Source organism: Ixodes scapularis, unplaced genomic scaffold (assembly GCF_016920785.2).
Source record: "Ixodes scapularis isolate PalLabHiFi unplaced genomic scaffold, ASM1692078v2 ptg001599l_1___fragment_1__unscaffolded, whole genome shotgun sequence".
In the NCBI taxonomy this organism is placed as follows: Eukaryota; Metazoa; Arthropoda; class Arachnida; order Ixodida; family Ixodidae; genus Ixodes; species Ixodes scapularis.
In genome coordinates this window covers 168,267-186,980 of record NW_024610173.1, presented here as the reverse complement: position 1 = coordinate 186,980, position 18,714 = coordinate 168,267, and positions in this window count along the sequence as shown.

Genomic DNA, 18,714 nt, shown 5'->3' with positions numbered 1-18,714 from the left:
ACTTTTAAGCTATAATCTAGATTAGGAAACGTGAAGGCTCATAAGAGGCTTCTATTTGCCTTAAATATAATATATTTAAGTATAGCAGGCCATATGTTTAAGGACTGAATTGAAAGAGGTGAACTGGAAACAAATAAGTGTCCCTTCTTCTGCCCCTGACATGCGTGCTCCGCCAGGTGCCTGTGAGTAAAGCGGAAGGGCCAACCCATTGCTACATTGTTTCATTCGTTTCTTTCATTTCCTCTTTCTGAAAGTACATTAAGGTTTCATCACGGCGTGTAGTAAAAAAATAAAACAAGGAAATTTGCATAATTTTGTGCGCATTTATTCCGTGGAACAAAATTCCAAACCCTTAATGGGTTTCTTTAAGGGGCATTCATAAAGCACATAAAGCTAAACTCATGAAACGATCATAAAAAAGGACCGGCGTAAAACATTCAAAACATTGTCAGAAAGAAAGAAATCGGAACTGAACGGAAGAATGCAAACCACTAACAACCATCTGAAGGTATCAAACCGAAGTTCAATAAGAACAGTTTACTTCATAAACAGCGGTGCCGTGACAGTTGAAAATTTATGCCCTTTATGAGAAGATACAAAAGAGAGAAATCTGAAATATTTATTTCAGTGACATTCGGGGTTGATTTATGACTGTCGGTCGGCACACGCCGGAAATTAGTAGATGGAAAAAGGATGCTGGAAAAAGAGATAAAACAATAAATGAAAATACATTTTTAATTGTACGCTTCACTAATGATTCAGTACGTGTAAAAGATCGAGGGGTATTAATGGTACTATTTTTCCCACTAAAACCTGGGCTGTATTCTGACTCTAATGATCAGTGCACGTCCGATTTCGTTGACTTCTGAGAAGAATTTTTGTGGTTGTTTTTTTTAAACGTTTCCGAGATTATTTAAATCTTTTCTATCACGAACTTTACATTATTTTAAACGTACTTGCCAAAACAAAAACAAAAAAAAAACGCACGCTTGTACATATGAAACAATTCCCGAATCTCTACAGTGTTCAGCGATAAGAAAAACGCCACTCAAAATTTTCTTGTACCAGCTATAATGGTTCAACTTGTTGATCACACAACAGGCATAACAAGTCAAGCCGCAAGGAAAATGACGCTCACAATCTTATTTTCGACCGACAAAGACAATGCCCAGCTCATTTGTCAACTTGACCTATTTCACGCCTCTCCACTTGCCTAAGAAACAGATCGTTGAATCTACTAACAAAAAGCAAAACAGAATAAAGTACATGTGCAGTGAAAACGTATGTCACTAATATAAAACAAAAACGTTACGTGTAGAGTTATAGAAGTATGTTCTGCATCGATGCAGAAGGGAACATTTGGTTATGACGCTACTATGTATGGGTAAAATACACAAAAAAATCTTAACTCTGAATATGTTGGCTACAGTCATTAGCAACTTTTGTAGTACAGTATGCAAAATGCTTTCCGTGCACAAAGAAATAGCATTGTGCCCATGCACCAATCTAAAACTGTGGATTTGGTTTGGTGCTTTTGCGTTGGCGACAAAGCTATTTCCTTTCGTATCCAATAAACCGAGCATGTATTGTGACCAATACATTCTCAGATACGTGCCAAAACAATGACGCAGTCCGTTAATTATTGTAACAGGTAAAAAAAGGCCCGCACTTCTGAAAAGGGTGTGTTGTGGTATGTGTGTCTGTTCATGTAGAGGGCAGTTATTCAACCCCAAATGAGCGTCCCGTATTCCGTTATACAGAATAAAATTAGCCAGCGCTGTGTTGCAGCAAGTCTGGCGTCTATGACGTGCTTTGCGCAACAATGATACACGACAGCAGGCAATTGAGATGCCCATTCGGGTTGAAACGTGCAGTGGCGGGTATTTGGCTCTAGAGTCCTTGAGTTTTGCAGGTGGCTGGTTTCGTACGCACCATGAATCCAAGTCCCTTCATTTGGGTTCTTTCACTTTAAGGACTGCAAGTTAAACAGACTACTTTCAACTGTCCTACGCACTAATCAATTCTAATGATAACCAGTTTCGAGACAAGTGTCACTTTCGAAATAATGTGTCAAGTAAAGGCATTCACTGTACTCTCAGTAGCCTCGCTCGGTAACGGTGCTGACACTCTCTCTTTCTCTCTCTCTCTCTCTCTCTCTCTCTATATATATATATATATATTTATATATATATATATATATATAAATATATATATATTAGATTTTGTGTCGTCTTGTGTGATGCTTGCAACACACAAGACGAGGTTTTTATAAATTTTTTTTTTCAGCTTCCTTGTTTGATGCTAATTTCCCCATTTGAGGTGGTCATCGTTCACTGTGTCAAAATATTCTGTCGAAGGAAAATAATTTCTTTTATTGGAAAAACGTATTTGAATTACCGGTATGCGGCAATGTACCCGTGGGCTAATCTGTAACATTTCTGCCTTAGTTGTCACAAGCCGTCCAATCTATTTATACGTAGGCTATGCGGAGCGTAATTTCATGTACTTCTTACACGCGCGTTACAATGGCGCCAGAACGCAGGCATCTGTTTAACGAACCGCCATAATTAGCCCCCCTCCCCTATTATTATTTTTTTACTCTGTCAATTTAATCTACGAAGAGTTTTATCGCACGGCATCTTCTCATAAGAAGAGCGATGAGATCCCGTAACGTTTCTTGCAAAAGCACCAAATTTAATAAGGTTCGACACTTTTTTCTTTTTTTTCTTTAATCGGCGTAGGAGGCGTTTTTTGCTATGTATGACCGCCCAAACTTCCGGTCAAACGAGAAGAGACACTTTCCGCACCGTAGCACCGCTTTTTGTGATCAATTAACAAACTAAATTGCTGGATTTTTACTTTAAAATCATTTTTGTAATATAACCGATCCCCTGTTATATGTTGAATTGAACGGAAGATGGACCTCAGAAAATTTACAACGCTGTGATTTCTGCACACATTCATCGTCCAAGGAAATTCGGCATCAACAAGCTCGGAAGGCCCAGCCGAAGCGAGGTGGCCGGAATAAGTCTCTCGGGAAGCCAGAGACGGCTTGTGTTTGCAAACAGTAGAAGAGCCTTTAGGGCGGCATATTTTGGCTTAAACATTGCACTATATAAAAAATATGTTCACCTTTTCTTCTCAGAGTAGGTAGATTTAAGGGAGGGTGTAACTAACTCCATGGCGACCGTTTTGCAATTCCATAGCGGACGCCTTCTTGGCAGAATGATCGCAAGTCCGCATGCGTTGAGCGGGCTCTGGAGGTGGGGAAGAAAGCGAACAGGGAGGCGGAGACGCTTGTGGACGATAACCGCTTTCGTCCCTTCCTCGCAGCTGGTATTGCAAACCTGACTCCGATCGGGCAATTGGAAACACTTTGCAATCAAGGCCCACTCCTCTTTTCATTTCTTTTTTTTCTTTCTTACAAACCTCGAAGTTTACCCAATTTAAGGTCTGTAGAAAGTTAAGTCCCGACTGTTTTGGGTAAAAATAGCGCCGAAAACAGCCTACCTTTTAAGCTTCGAATTGAAAATGTCATGACCTCGTGTAATATATAAAAATTCTGCTTTATAACCATCGCAACTCTTGATTGCAGCCTGTCACTCCTTTCATTTTTACACAAACCCAACCTAAATTACCCTATCTTACCCTAGTATAATCTGACAAAATTTAACCTGACTTGACCTTAAACACCTCAGTCTAACCTAAACTTACATAACCCCGTCGCAATGTCGGGTGAAAAAAGACAACATGTTGCAGCAAGCGGAACTGATAAGTGTAATTTTCCTTGGGTTAGGTTTCTATGGTACATCCGATTGTGTCTATGTATCGTTTCACCGTAGCTTCTAAAAGTGCGAACGTTGCGGTACCTTCGTGCCAATCAGAGCGAGGGAACGGAAGCGCGTGAAAGCCGTTACAAATGCTACAGGGACGAGAGAGTGACCCGAGCAGTTGGAAGAAAAGCGAATGAGAAACTCCCCTTTTCTGCGAACCATATTTGTTTCTCAGACGTCGCTTTTTTTTTCTTTTTAGAAGATTAGCCTGTCACTCAAAACTCGTACGAAATCGTCTTTCCTCTCCCCCAAGCGTGGGTTTGGCAGCACTGAGCGCAATTCGTCGGAGAAAGTATAGTCACGTGTGTCCCTCTACGTGCTTATTGGCTCACTGGGATTGTAGCCTTCGCCATTTTCTCAGCACAAAAAAAATGGTCTGAACATTGAGCCAAGGATAGAACATGACCGGCATGTAATCATCATCCAGTACCAGCCTCACGCAGTGTATTTTCTGACGGATGCCGACTAACCGGTCTCTCGACATTTCCCTCCAACTGTCATCCTTCGTGAGAGTTCATTAATTCCGCAAGCTTTGGAGCAGGAATCAGAAGACACACACAGCGAAGGAAGATATAGGTGAACGAAAAAAGGTCGTCTCAGGGAGCTCTAATTGGCAGTGCTGTTCCTCCCCCCCTCTCCCCCCGGATAAGAATCTTAAACAAAAACAAATAAGAAAATGCTACGCTTTGCTTTACCATACAATGAACTGGGGAAGGTGTGCTACGAGTCACCAAAGCCAATACAATGCCGTGCGAGTGTCACGTGCCCGTGGGGAACGGGGGGGGGGGGGGACGCGCTGTACGCGTTGTCACATGATATGTTTACAGCATTTAACTGGCTGAGATGAACCGCAGGATCCGAAGCTGTCCGTCGTAAAGTCAAGTGGGGTCAAGTCATCAGAATAAGTAGACCGGAAGGCTCCAGAGCTAGTAAAATATGTACCGTACCTCCTTGGGTATCATCACCTGGAAGTAGTAAAAACATCTCCGGTCTCATGGGGCAATGTGAAAAAAACGGACCGCGTTCGAATCTACGTGAAAAAAACACACGAAAAATTGTGTTTCCATCATGAGAATTCGGGAAACCGATTGCAACTTCATCCCCAGATATTTGTGCCATCGTATGCTTGCGCCACCTCTTGGCGGGTTATGTCAGTGCTCCCAGAAAAGCCCATGTATTTCAAATACAAATGCGGCCACAACGCTGAAACGTTACGCTGCGAACAGTTTGCCATACTACTACTCCGTTCTATCATATACCGTTATTATTTGGCTAAAATATCAAGGTGATAACATGCATAGAGCAGGTTTCTCAATCGAATAAACGTTTAGATATATTACCGCGCGCGCAGCTGGCCAAGTAGGCAGCGCGCGCGTGGCCTAACGGTTATCGCGCTTGCCTCTCACGCAGAAGGCCAGGGTTCGATTCCTGGCAGCGGCTACACATTTTTGTTGAGAGTGTAATTTGGTGTTCTGGTGAATTCGAGAACCGTCTTGTTGATTCGCGGTTAGAATGTTCTACGCGCCGAACCTTCTACGCCGAACGATCCAGAAACCCACGAGGGTACATAAGGGATCCCGCCAGGCGAGCGCAGTCAGTTTTCGCCCCAGCGCTCGACTCTGCTGTCTCGCCGACTTCGACGCCCGCGACGCTCTGTTATTATCTTTTGTACCCTTTTATTTTTGGCACAAGTTCGCCACATTAAACGTTTATTTCTTCCTTTTTATTTCCTGTTTTCTTTCGGTCACCACCCGTGACATTTTGGTGGAGGTGCTGGGTAACGCATGCCCGTACAGCGTTCCCCTCCTAGGGCCCGCAATGCAAGCCCGATTCCAAGCCCTGTGACAAGACCACTCAACGCGGAACCTGAAACTCGGACCAGTCGCCGAACCCAAGGTCTACACCCGGAATACGGACTTCTGCCACCCAGGACCAGGCAGCCTACGAGGCCGACGATGGACGACCAGCAATCGCAGTCCCCGACCGCCGCCGCCGTCGTTTACCTGCCTGTTGCCCAGCGAACCCCGACGACCTTCCATGGCGAGACCCACGAAGACGTAGAGGACTGGCTCCTGCGCTACGAACGTGTAGCACGCCATAATAGATGGACCACTGAGCAGCTCCTCCAAAACCTCTACTTCTCCTTGGAGGGTACCGCGAGGCAGTGGTTCGAGAACCACGAGGCGTCGCTTACGTCGTGGGACGCCTGTATCGCTGGCCTGAAGGAGACATTCACGAACCAGACACGACGACAGCGAGCGGAAGACCTCCTTCAAGTACGAACTCAAGGGCCCAACGAAACGGTAACCAGCTTCGTTGAAGACGTCCTCCGCCTGAGCAGCCGCGCCGACCCTCAGTCCACCGAGGAAAAGAAGCTGCGTATCCTGATGCGCGGCGTGAAGGACGACATTTTCGATGGCCTCGTACGCAACCCACCGACGATGATTCAAGAATTTGTAACCGAGGCGACGAACATTGAGCGTCCACTGCAAGCCCGAGCCAGCCACTACCAGAGGCTACCCGGCGTCAGCGCGGTTCCGCCGTCCGCTTGCGACCTTGGCTCCAGCATCTCCAGCATTCGCGAGACAATCCGGGACGTCGTCCGGGAGGAAATTAAGAAGCTCCTGCCTGCTACCCACCAGCCGGTTTCGGTGTCAATAGCCGAAGTTGTCCGCGACGAGGTTCAGCGGGCAATTCAACTGGAGGCTCCTGCCAACGTAGCTGCACCCGAGGAGCCCACCGTGACCTACGCCGCAGTGGCCAGACGGCCACCGCCTCCTCCTCGCGCCTATGTCGCGCCGCCCCGACGCCAGTCTCCTGCGCCGCAGCACGACCGACGCCGCGACGACCAGCCCCAGTACGCCAGCCAGGAGCCCCGTGTACCCCGGAAGACCGATGTGTGGCGAACGGCCGACCGACGCCCGCTCTGCTACCACTGCGGGGAAGCCGACCATGTGTACCGCCGATGCCCATACCGACGACTCGGGCTGCGCGGATTCCACCCAAACGACCCGCGCCCCCGGTATGGTGAACGCCCTCGGGAGATCGACGAGTACCTGCGACGACCCCAGTCCCCCGAGCCTGCGTCCCGCCGAGAGTTTCGGTCGCCATCGCCCCGACGTCCAGCTTTGCCGATGCACCGACCCCGACGTGAAAGCCTGTCACCCCTCGCTCCTCACCGGGGAAACTAGGCGCGGCAACCCCTGGAGGTGGAGTTGCCGAAGATAACCGACGTAAAGAGCCTCCAAGAACGACGGAGCGCTCCCACTCTCCCGACTCCACGCATCACAACGACGCTCCTGCATTGGTGTCCAACAACCTGAACGTTGTGATCGACGGCCTCGACGCATCGGCACTCGTGGACACCGGAGCAGACTACTCAGTCTTGAGTGGGAGGCTCTCCCGCCGCCTTCGAAAAGTCATGACGCCATGGGAAGGACCCCGAATACGAACCGCCGGAGGACATCTCATCACACCAGTCGGGAGATGCACTGCTCGCGTCGAGATCCACGGTGAAACGTGCCCTGTCAAGTTCGTCGTTCTGCAAGACTGTTCGAGGGACGTTATCCTCGGAATGGACTTTCTCTGCGAGTATGGCGCCGTCATCGACCTCGGAACAAACCGGCTGACGCTACGAAAACCTGCTCCACCAGCGGAGGAACCCCAAGCGACGTCACCCACGGTCCGAGTCCTCGCAAACCACGTAAACCTACCACCGCGGTCGAGTGTTTTCGTACTTGTCGGGATCGATGAAGCTTCCTGTGGCGAAGTTCTTCTCGAGGGAAGCCTCCAATTGCTCCTGGGAAGAGGCATAGGCGTCGCAAGGGGAGTAGCTGAACTTCAGGATGGGCGGACTGTGGCCCTCGTGACGAACTTCCGAAACGAAACGCAACACCTCACGAAAGGTGCAGCCGTGGGCCACGTCGAGAAACTCCGAAACCCCGCCGAAATCACCGCGATTACTGACGAATCCCCGCCGCCCCAGCAAGACAGTACGTCGCCAGCGCAGCTCGACATTGACCCTAAGCTTCCGGACCCTAAACGGCGTCAGCTGGCTAACCTCCTCGCCGAATACCGCGACTGCTTTGTGACGTCGTCGTAGATGCGCCAGACCGCGGTTGCCAAGCACCGCATCGTTACCGAGGACGACGCGCGCCCTGTGCATCGATCGCCGTACAGAGTCTCCGCTAAGGAAAGGAGGTGATCCATCAGCAAGTTCAAGAGATGCTGAATGACGACATAATCCAACCTTCAAGCAGTCCATGGGCCTCTCCAGTCGTGCTGGTTAAGAAGAAGGACGGAACTCTTCGGTTCTGCGTGGACTACCGGCAGCTCAATACGGTTACGAAGAAAGACGTCTAGCCACTCCCCCGCATCGACGACACTCTAGACCGGCTGCGCCACTCTCGATACTTTTCATCGATGGATCTGAAGAGCGGCTACTGGCAAATCGAGGTCGACGAACGGGACCGAGAGAAGACAGCCTTCGTCACGCCGGATGGACTGTACGAGTTCAAGGTGATGCCCTTCGGACTATGCACGGCGCCAGCAACTTTCCAGCGTGTCATGGACACCGTACTGGCAGGGCTGAAGTGGCAGAGTTGTCTCGTCTACCTTGACGACGTCGTAGTATTTTCAGCTGACTTCGACGAGCACTTGAGACGACTCCGAGCTGTTCTTCAAGCCATTCAGACCGCCGGACTCACACTCAAGCCGTCAAAGTGCCGGTTCGCCTATGACGAACTGAAGTTCCTTGGCCACGTGGTTAGTAACGAAGGCGTCCGCCCAGACCCCGAGAAGACTCGCGCCGTCGCGGCATTTCCAGCGCCGACAGATAAGAAGGGCGTGCGAAGATTCCTTGGACTTTGTGCCTATTATCGACGCTTCGTTCGGGATTTCGCAAGGATTTCCGCAACACTTACGAATCTCACGAAGGACGCCGAGAAGTTCGAATGGGCCGAACTTCACACGGACGCAAGTAACGCGGGCTGGGCGCAGTACTAGTCCAAGTGCAAGAAGGTATCGAGCGAGTCATCGCCTACGCAAGTCGGACATTGTCCAAGGCGGAGAAAAATTACTCCACGACTGAGAAAGAATGCCTTGCGGTCGTCTGGGCAATAACGAAGTTTCGTCCGTACTTGTACGGGAGCCCGTTTCGTGTAGTCACGGACCACCACTCGCTCTGCTGGCTTGCGAACCTGAAGGACCCGTCAGGACGCCTCGCTCGATGGAGTCTTCGACTACAAGAGTTCAACATGACAGTGGTCTATATGTCAGGCCGCAAGCACAGCGACGCCGACTGCCTGTCCAGAGCCCCCGTCGAAACCCCTTCCGGCTGCAGCGACGACAATGACGACGAGTGCTACCTAGGAGCAGTGAACACCGACGATATGGCACGACGTCAACGGGACGATCCTGAGCTGCGCGCATTAATCGAGCACCTGGAAGGGGGCAGGAGTACCGTGCCACGTGTCTTCTCACGAGTACTGCCGACCTTCGCCATCCGACAAGGAGTACTCTACAAAGAGAACTTCGGCGACAACAACACACCGTGGTTGCTGGTAATCCCTAGTGACCTTTGAGAAGAGATCTTCCAAGCCTGCCACGGCGACCCGACATCCGGACACCTTGGTTACAGCCGGACACTGGCCCGTATTCGTGAAAAGTATTACTGGCCGAAGCTCCCCAAGACCGTCCACCTATACACACCACAGATTATCTCACGCGGTACGCCGAAACGAAAGCTCTTCCTTCAGGGACTGCTGTGGAAGTCGCCAAGTTTTTCATCGAGTCCATCGTCCTCCGGCACGGCGCTCCCGAAGTTCTGATTACAGATCGCGAATCTTCGTTCATGGCCCAGCTGACGCAAGAGATTCTTCGTCTCAGTGGCACCGGCCATCGCCGCACCACGGCGTACCACCCGCAGACCAACGGGCTAACGGAGAGACTCAACAAGACCATCGCCGACATGATCTCCATGTACGTCGACGTAAAGCACAAGACATGGGACGAGGTGCTGCCGTACGTCACATTTATTATTATTATTATTGAAAGTACCCTCAGGGCCCGAAGGCATTACAGAGGGGGAGAGCACATACATGAAACAACGATAGTAATATAGTAACAAGTCAACAATATTAAATATACAACAAACAAAGAATAAAAATAATAATAGGTCATGAGTCACTGCTAAAATAGCTAGTGATGGAATTTCTAAACAGGTTAGTATCAGTTATAGTAGCAATCAAACCAGGGAGGTGGTTCCATTCCTCGGCTGTGCGGGGTAAAAAAGAAGATTGAAATGTTGTGGTAAACGAACTTGGAACTCCAACTTTATGCTGATGGTCAAGATGGGATGAAATGTAAAAGGGGGGAGTAATCATCCGATTGCGTAGGAGAGGGATATAAAAATACTTTTTATGAAATAGACATAGGCGTGAAATTTTACGTCGCAAGGAGAGAAGTGGTAAACATAAACTATTTTTCATTGATGTGACACTAGCAGTACGATGGTAGTTGGAAAGAATGAAACGGGCTGACCTATTCTGAATGGATTCCAATGCAGTGATTAGAGTATCGTGACCGGGATCCCAGATGGAGGCTGCATATTCTAATTTAGGCCTGATTAATGTTTTGTAGAGGATCAATTTTAGTGAAATAGGTGCCAATGAAAAGTTGCGTTTTAAGTAGCCCAACATGCAGTTAGCACGGGTAGTAACATACTGAATGTGGGGTTTCCATGAAAGGTTATTTGCTAAGTGAACACCAAGGTACTTGTACGTTGCCACTAGCTCCAAAAGGTTGCCATCTAGGTGGTAACAGGGACTGTTGTTAGGCTTGCGGGACACTCTCATCTGTTTACATTTACTAGTGTTTAGTTTCATTAGCCATAATTCACACCAACGGGAGACAGAGTTAATATCAGACTGAAGTGTAGACAGGTCAGAATCGTGACAGATTTCACGGTAAATTACACAGTCATCGGCAAAGAGACAAACGGATGAAAACACATTAATGGGAAGATCGTTAATATAGATTAAAAATAGTAGTGGGCCTAAAACCGACCCTTGAGGAACTCCAGAATTCACAGACACGGGAGGAGAATTTTCGTTGTTAATTGTTACAAATTGTGAACGGTTATTTCGAAAAGACCGAATCCATGCGAGAACGTTAGGGTCAATGTTAAGTTTTGAAAGTTTTAACAGTAATAGCTCGTGACACACCTTATCGAATGCCTTGGCGAAATCTAAGAAAATGCAGTCCACCTGGGAGCCTCGGTCAAGAATAGAATGAATGTCATGAGTGAAGGATAGGAGCTGAGTATCACAAGATAATGATTTACGAAATCCGTGCTGTGCTTCGGTGAAAAAATTATTCGACTCTAGGCAATGTACGAGTTGGGAAAAGATAACGTGTTCCAGAAGTTTACATGGTATGCTGGTTAATGAAATGGGACGATAATTGTTAGGGGAATACTTATCGCCACCTTTCGGAATTGGAACCACCTTCCCCACTCGCCAATCACAAGGTAAAATACCATCTTGCAGCGACTGTTCAAACAATTTTGAGAGAATAAGAGATGAGTATAGTTTAGTGTTTTTTAAAAACTTGGAATTAATTCCGTCCACTCCTGATGAGGATGATAACTTCAGTTCATCTATAATTTTTGCAATACCAGCAGGATCAACAAAGATAGAATCCATTGGCAGATAACAGGAACAGCTCATCGAAGGGTAAGTTATGTTGCGAATATCGGAGAAAGATTCCATAAATATACTATTTAAGACATTAGCACATTCGTCACTGGGCACGCTGTCACCACTAGAAGTTGTAAGAGAAATTGAAAAACGATCCTTTTTGTTAACAGTATTCCAAAATTTAATGGGGTTATTTACCAACATGTCTGGAAGACTATGTGTGAAAAAGTGAGATTTAGCGCCTTCAATCGCTTTTTTGTACACTTCTACAGAATTGTGATATGCGGCCCAGCGACGCTCACACTGGGAAAACTTGGCCGCACGGTACAAGCGCTTTTTTTTATTTGACAGTCTCTTCAGGGCTTTCGTGAACCAAGGTGACTGATTATTTTCAAGTATATTTCGGAGCGGCACGCATTTGTTGATAAGGGAGATTACCTTATCTTTATACAAATTCCAGTTTTCGTCAACCGAGCGCCCCGAAAAGTCTGTCAAATACTGGTCAAAGAAAACCGCAAGATCATTGTTGATCTGATCAAAATTCGCTCTACTGTAATCGCGTATTTTCTTTCGTTGGTCAGTCGGCCTAGATACCGACGTTTTGAAATGAAAATGTAACATAGAGTGATCACTGATCCCTGGAAGATAAGTTATGTCACTTGCATGTTCAGGGTGAGTAGCCAATATTAGATCTAAAACACTTGCTGTCGTCGGAGACACTCTGGTGGGATGAAGAACTAATTGCGACAGGTTAAAATCGAGACACAAGTTAATGAACGAATTACACTCTGTAGTGTGTACATTCATACAATGAACGTCATCTGACCATGATATAGCGGGAAAATTGAAGTCACCCAGAAGGAAGATGGGTGCGCTGGGATACCGCATCACTATTCTGTTAATGGCGTTATGCAAAGTCTCAACAAATGACGACGAAGATGAGGGTGGCCGATAACATACTCCCATGATCCACTTCTTATGGTTCAAAACAAGGCCGACCCAGGTTAGTTCTATATCGCACGCAATGTTTAATGAAAAAGATTTAGTATGGTCAGCAATTGCAATCAGGACGCCACCGCCACACCTGTCCTGTCTATCGTTCCGATACACATTGAACTTTTTTGAACCATCAAACAGTTCACTGTTCCGTATCCTCCCAGAAAGCCATGTTTCGGTTAGAACAACAACATCAGCATCGGTAGTATCAATGATGGAACACAATTCATCACGTTTTTTTATTACACTCCTTATGTTAGTAAACAAAACAGAGACGTCGGAAAACTGTGACAGCCTTGCTCTACCCCTCGACAAATCCTCCGTTGGCGAGCGCGCCTCAGCGGAATCTTGAGTAAGAGATGACTGTGTCTGGGGAATCGTCGGCTGTGCGGGAGAGACAATAGGCAAACTAGAAGGACCTAGCTCGTAGACTTCGCCATTTGTCGAGTTGAAAGCGTAACACCGGTTGTTAATGTGCAGCTTGTTGTGCCTAAGCTTAAACGTTCCTCCCTTAGATTTACCAAATTCTAACAGTCTTTTTCTCGCATTACGCGTAGCAAGCGAAAAGTCTTCGCTAACCGTAATACGGTGCGTTTTTAATGCTTGTCTTGCCATCAGGATCTAGTCCCGCAGTTTAAATGACGAAAATTTTATAATTATAGGTCGGCATTTTTCGTGATAAAATCTTCCGAGACGATGAGCCCGAACAATAGAGTCGCCCGTAACTGGCATGCCAAGGGACGTTCGAAAAACGCTCAACATTCTTTCTTCCGTCTGGGCCCAAGTTTCTGATATGGTGTCAGTAACCCCAAAAAATATCAGATTGTCTCGACGGTACTGATCTTCCGCCTCGTCAAGACGTGCTCGCAACGCAATATTTTCGCCTTGTAAACCATCAGCAACATTTCTGGCGTCGATTACTGCTGTTTGAAGTTGTGCTACAACAGAGGCGCTAGATTCGACTGCAAGGAGCCTCGAGTTGATGTCTGAGATGTTGGCCCTCATTGTTTCTTGGTTCTGTTTAATCTCGTTAATAGATGTTAGGATTCCTGATTGTGACGATTGAATCTGTATTGATCGCGCGTTAACGTCAACAAGCATTTGATGCATTTCATTAAACTGTTTCAACTGCTCGGTGTTCATCGGACCAGGATTGGTTTCCACATCGCCAGAGGTGAGAAGCAGGAGGCTAAAGACGTCAACACATTCGCACATGGTTTCAGATAGCACTTGTGAGCACGGGAACACCAATAAGAAGACATTGCTAGTTCTTTTAGCGTATAATGAGGGGGATGAACCAACCTGTACGAACAAGAAGAGGGCTGCGTAAGTCGACTGCATGTTACAGGTGCTCCCGTGCTCACTCAAGGCGGCGAGGCGCCGGCTGGCGTTTATATCGGCTCTGGATGGTGGTGGCGATGTCGATGTGACTGTTGACGTTGTCGATACGGTGAAACTGTCGTCGAGGTTTATGTGGCGACGTGGCCACAGATGCGCAGCACTTTCTTGAAGCGGAAATCCACTGTCACGGTGATCCACGCAGTTTGGCACGCGCTCTCGAAGAATGAACTCCCTTGAATCCTGAACCGTCATCAGCCCGAAAGCCGGCAACGGGAAGCAGACGATGACCTGTACGAACAAGAAGAGGGCTGCGTAAGTCGACTGCATGTTACAGGTGCTCCCGTGCTCACTCAAGGCGGCGAGGCGCCGGCTGGCGTTTATATCGGCTCTGGATGGTGGTGGCGATGTCGATGTGACTGTTGACGTTGTCGATACGGTGAAACTGTCGTCGAGGTTTATGTGGCGACGTGGCCACAGATGCGCAGCACTTTCTTGAAGCGGAAATCCACTGTCACGGTGATCCACGCAGTTTGGCACGCGCTCTCGAAGAATGAACTCCCTTGAATCCTGAACCGTCATCAGCCCGAAAGCCGGCAACGGGAAGCAGACGATGACCTGTACGAACAAGAAGAGGGCTGCGTAAGTCGACTGCATGTTACAGGTGCTCCCGTGCTCACTTGCCTACAACACGGCCGTACAAGAGACAACCGGAATGACACCCTTTCAGCTTGTGCATGGGCGCAAGGTAACGACAATGCTGGACGCTATGTTACCCCACGAAGTGGCTGTCGACGCAAGCATCGACGCCCAGGTGGTTGCCCAAAGGGCAGAAGAAGTCCGTCAGCTCGCTAGACTTCGGATTCAGGCTCAACAACGTGTCGACACTGGCCGCTACAACCTTCGTCGTCGGGACGTCCACTTCCAGCCCGGAGACAGGGTGTGGGTGTGGACACCGATTCGCCGCCGCGGTCTCAGCGAGAAGCTCCTGAAACGTTACTTTGGACCCTACAAAGTGCTTCGTCGACTCGGGGATCTGAACTACGAGGTGATGCCCGACGGAACACGGACTTCATCACGCCGCCCTCCACGACCAGAAGTCGTCCACGTCGTGCGCATGAAGCCGTACTACGCTCGATAGGACAGTGGACCTTACGTATTCCAAATACTCTTTAGTTTACCGGTCTTTTTATTTGCTTTGTTTTGTTTTTGGGTTGCATCGGGACAATGCACTTTTTAAAGGGGGGAGTAATGCCGCGCGCGCAGCTGGCCAAGTAGGCAGCGCGCGCGTGGCCTAACGGTTATCGCGCTTGCCTCTCACGCAGAAGGCCAGGGTTCGATTCCTGGCAGCGGCTACACATTTTTGTTGAGAGTGTAATTTGATGTTCTGGTGAATTCGAGAACCGTCTTGTTGAGTCGCGGTTAGAATGTTCTACGCGCCGAACCTTCTACGCCGAACGATCCAGAAACCCACGAGGGTACATAAGGGATCCCGCCAGGCGAGCACAGTCAGTTTTCGCCCCAGCGCTCGACTCTGCTGTCTCGCCGACTTCGACGCCCGCGACGCTCTGTTATTATCTTTTGTACCCTTTTATTTTTGGCACAAGTTCGCCACATTAAACGTTTATTTCTTCCTTTTTATTTCCTGTTTTCTTTCGGTCACCACCCGTGACAATATCCCCACTACGGATAGCATCCAAGGTAATCGAAGTGTGCAGTTTATTCTTGGGTATGACCAACATCATAAAAGTTAAAGGTGAATACGGAACATGGGGCCAGATAAGTTATCTAAAAGCGCCTGTCACAAATTTCTTGCGATGTTGTCTGTTTCGGTTGTGCTAAAGTATAGAGCTCCAATATAAGTTATCGCGTTTAGTCACAATTAGACATAACTTTGCTATGTTCAGTAATTCGCTGTAGAAGTGATCGTTAAGTAAATGTCGTAAGGCGCCTGGTTAGCGCTCGCGCTGCGCTGGTAAACTTTACCTCTCTCAACTCTAATGTGAAGTGTCAATCTTAGGCAGAACTCTCCGCGCATAGTTTGAGAGAAAAATACTCCTGATCCTACGTAAATTTTTCAGCACCTGTTTTAACTCTATTTGATTAGACAAAGCAGACTACTAAAAAATCTGGAGCCTTTAAGCGAGGTGCTGAAATCGCAGGACAAAAGCTACCTTAAAGAGTTTTTTAAGATAGCCTTTGTACCGTGCTACTCATAATTCCATGCAGTGGCGACCTTGTGAAGAGGCACTCTGGGAGCATATGTGTTAAACAAAAATAATGACTAAGCAGATATACACTACGTACACATACAATGTACGTAAAGTTTCAAAAATAAACAAAAAAATGCCCCGGTAGCTTAATTTGACAAGAGCGACACTTGCGAAGGATGAGAGGTGATTAGGATTATCCTAGCAGAGGAAGACGAGGCGAATAGGTGGTAAACTTGGTCCCAGACTTTTTTTTCAATTCAAAATATATATTTATTTATTCCAAGAAAAAGTCTCTGTTCCATAACTTTTACATGGCGTAAGAATCTCTAGAGGATTAGCAACGGTTTGACGAGAACGTGTGGCTCTTTTGTGTAGATCAAGTCTGAGTGCTAGAAGATTTCCTGCTTACCGAGTCGTTAGGCAGCCGCTCGTTTTTTTTAATTATTTATAGGTTGAGATACATTTTTCGGTTTTTCATTTCTTATATTCTTATTTACCCACGCAATCACATTTGCATCAAACGCTTCAATTCGTTTATTAGTACACCAATTTATTCGCGCAATGAAATGCATCAGCCGCGCCACCCCAGCAGACGCTAACACTGCATTGGAAATCCTCTGCTCTAACTGCAGTTCCCTATCACTTTTTTTTTTTTTTTAATTTCCCCCTGCTTCTGCCCCTTCGACCACATCTAACGGACACTTGTTTATAGGTGATCAATAAGGTAGGGAAAAACATACCTTCCCGAACCTAATTCCATGCCCCGAGACTAACCTCCCCCCCCCCTCGCCCCTCCCTTTCCCACCCCTCACTACTTCGTACCCCAACCACCATGACGTGCGTCGCGCATTGCACGCCATCGACAATGAAGAAGGCCACCAATTTCAGACACAAATACCGCGGGCTCGGTCCCGAACGCTCGATTATACCGACACTCAAGAAGGCTGATGGGGTGGTTTTTCTATTTGTGCTCGCCCTAGAACAACAGCTGCGTCTAAACCAAAAGCACAATAGGAAAAAGCTCATTGCAGACATCAATAGATTAAAAAAAAAACATATACAGGGTGTTTCATTAAATGCCAAGTTAGGAAAAAGAAGAACTGCTGCAAACGTGCGTTCAATCAACGCAGTATTTTTTAAGTTTTATTGAGCAAGTGAAGGAACGTGCAGCATGTAGCTTATTTCATATGCAGGCTATAAGCGCACTAGGTGGCGCTGGTTACCTCTCGTAAAGAAGGTATAGCAGCTATCATAGATTTATTCATTCCTCTGTCGAATATGAATCGCACAAAGAGACGTTTTAAATAATCTTGATATATTTTTGTTTTTGTTTTTTCTTGTGAGTATTGCGCCGTCACTTCCCTCGCTCGGCCCTTATCGCTCGAAGAGATAGAATCAAATACGCGCACGCTATACTCGACGTTCGCAGTTCGCACTGGATTGGCCAAATTCTCCACTTACGGACGAGATACCAGACGCAATGGGCCTTTTCCGGGGTTTCCACGACGCATGCGCGGCAGCAGCAGACAGGAGTCCGCCATTTTTGGTGGCGTGGTACGTCCGGCTTGGGGCTGCAGGAGGCAGCGGTGGTCGTGCGTTTAGAAGTTTTCAGACAGGCCCTAGCGCTGTTTCGTTGCTGGCTGCAGCAAGTGTTGTCGCGGTTTAAGCTTCTTTGAGTTTCCTTCTACTAGCGGGCACTCGACGAAGCGGCAGCTCTGGATTCGGGCGATCCAGCGAAACAATGCGGACGGCTCGTAAAGGCAGCCTTCAAAACACTCCCGCGTTTGCAGTTGCCACTTCAAGGAAGGTTCATGTTTTAGTTACTTCATTTTTTATTTGTGTGTGAATACAAGTCAGCAGATTGTTTAGGTATGCTGTCGTGTCTCTTATATGCCACGCAGAGCGAGCGCCTCAGAGTTGGCGTTTCGGGGATGGTGCATTTCACTGGCACACGTTTTTGCTTACTAATGTGGTGGTCTCGCGTTGCTACGCAAACTGCCTATCTGCGTTTTGGTTGTTGTAAACATTGAAATAACCCATAGTTTTCAAATATTTATAAATCATTGAGGTAAAGTGGCTATGCTGCACAGTTTGTTGCTACGTGCACACCCAGAAAGTGAAATGAGAGCAGATCTATCGCTACCACGACCGCATCTGCTGATCTTGAGGTTAAATAAGAGAAGACAATCATCTTGATGGGTTGTCCTCGTGTATGTATCGAGTAAACAAAAAATAAGTTTGCAACATTGTCTAGAGGCGCTAAAGTAAAAATAAAGAAAAAAAAAAGCAAAACAGGTGTGGCCGATTTTGTGCTTTTTCTTCAGGACCTACAGTCACACACATCTGCAGCCTGAAGTTGGGTGACCTCAATAACGAGGCTCGCTCAGAAATCGGTGGCTGCACGTATTAATCTTAGATATTTATTAAACAAGCATTTTAGTGGTGAATGTGACCTTGTGAAATTTCAAATTTTGCTTTTTTCAAGTAAAAAGCGAGACCAACAAACTCGCCAGAAACAGCGGCGCTCGCAAACGACATCTAGTATAGTCGCTGAACAAGTCCGCCGTTGACTCGGCCAAGTTTCTTGGTCTCATTTTATAACAAAAATGAAGCTACGCGTTGAAATTTCACAAGGTG